Source organism: Lucilia cuprina, chromosome 6, assembly GCF_022045245.1.
Source record: "Lucilia cuprina isolate Lc7/37 chromosome 6, ASM2204524v1, whole genome shotgun sequence".
Classification (NCBI taxonomy): domain Eukaryota; kingdom Metazoa; phylum Arthropoda; class Insecta; order Diptera; family Calliphoridae; genus Lucilia; species Lucilia cuprina.
In genome coordinates, this window is record NC_060954.1 from 51,233,329 (window position 1) to 51,234,623 (window position 1,295).

A 1,295-nucleotide genomic window follows, 5' to 3' on the forward strand; every position below is an offset into this window, starting at 1 on the left:
GTCTAGTCTATAGTCTAGTCTATAGTCTAGTCTATAGTCTAGTCTATAGTCTAGTCTATAGTCTAGTCTATAGTCTAGTCTATAGTCTAGTCTATAGTCTAGTAAAGTGTAGAGTATGGACTATACTGTAGTACAGACTATATACAATTCTATAGTATTTTTTATACTATATTTATAAACTAAATTTATATATACTAAATTTATAATGTAAAGCTTTTTTTGATTGTATTACAATCACTTATTAACCGTTTCTTTAAATTTTGGCAAAAGAACATTATTTGCAACAAAGTTTCTCAAAAAAAAAATCCTAAGCAACAGGATAGATCTGAATACTGCGTAGGTTGTTACACAAAAGTAAATATTGGGGAAGGTTTGAAAATTTCTCTAATGGCAATTTAATAAGGAAAACGAACTGAATGGAATTTCGTATACAAATAACCATGGAAAACATGAAGAAAAAAATTAAAAGAAAACAAGTAGAAATCATATAAAATCAAAATTTTATTAAAAAAGCATCATAAAAAACTGCCTAGAAGTTATTAAGGCTTTTATGTTTATGACGGGGAAAAATTTAATACATATGTATGTACAATGTACGTACATACTCAACGTATGGTTAGAATGAAAATGTATAAAGTATGTTATTAATTTTTTTTTGGAAAAATCAAAGAATTAAGTATTTTTCTTTTTTCTGTAAAATTTTATTTTTTGGAAATTTTATATATATTTATTGCAAATCTGGCCTTAGCTCATTTGTATTATAAGCTAACTGTATTATACATTTGTATTTCTGTTTATCAGACTCGTGTTGTACATATAAACACATATCCGTTTTCATTTCCTAGGGAACAAAAAAAATCATAATATAGATTCCTGCTGTGTGTGTGTGTGTGCTGCTTTTATACATTCACAAACATCAAAAAAAAAAAAAAAACGAAACCATGGAGCGTATGAGCATTATTTGTTAAAGTATGTATTATTTGATTTCATTTCTTCATGAATGAAACCATTTATGCGTTTAGGAACTCTTACTTATGAGTTTATAAAACATAAATACATACAAATACATGATACGTACTTTTTTGTGGGTGGAGTTAAAAGTTCGACATTAGGGTAGTTTTTATATTGTAGAGAAATTGTCAGGAATTTCTAAGAATTTGAATAAAACTTTATTTAGAAAAGTCTAGATTTTATATCTATCTATCTATCTATCTATCTATCTATCTATCTATCTATCTATCTATCTATCTATCTATCTATCTATCTATCTATCTATCTATCTATCTATCTATCTA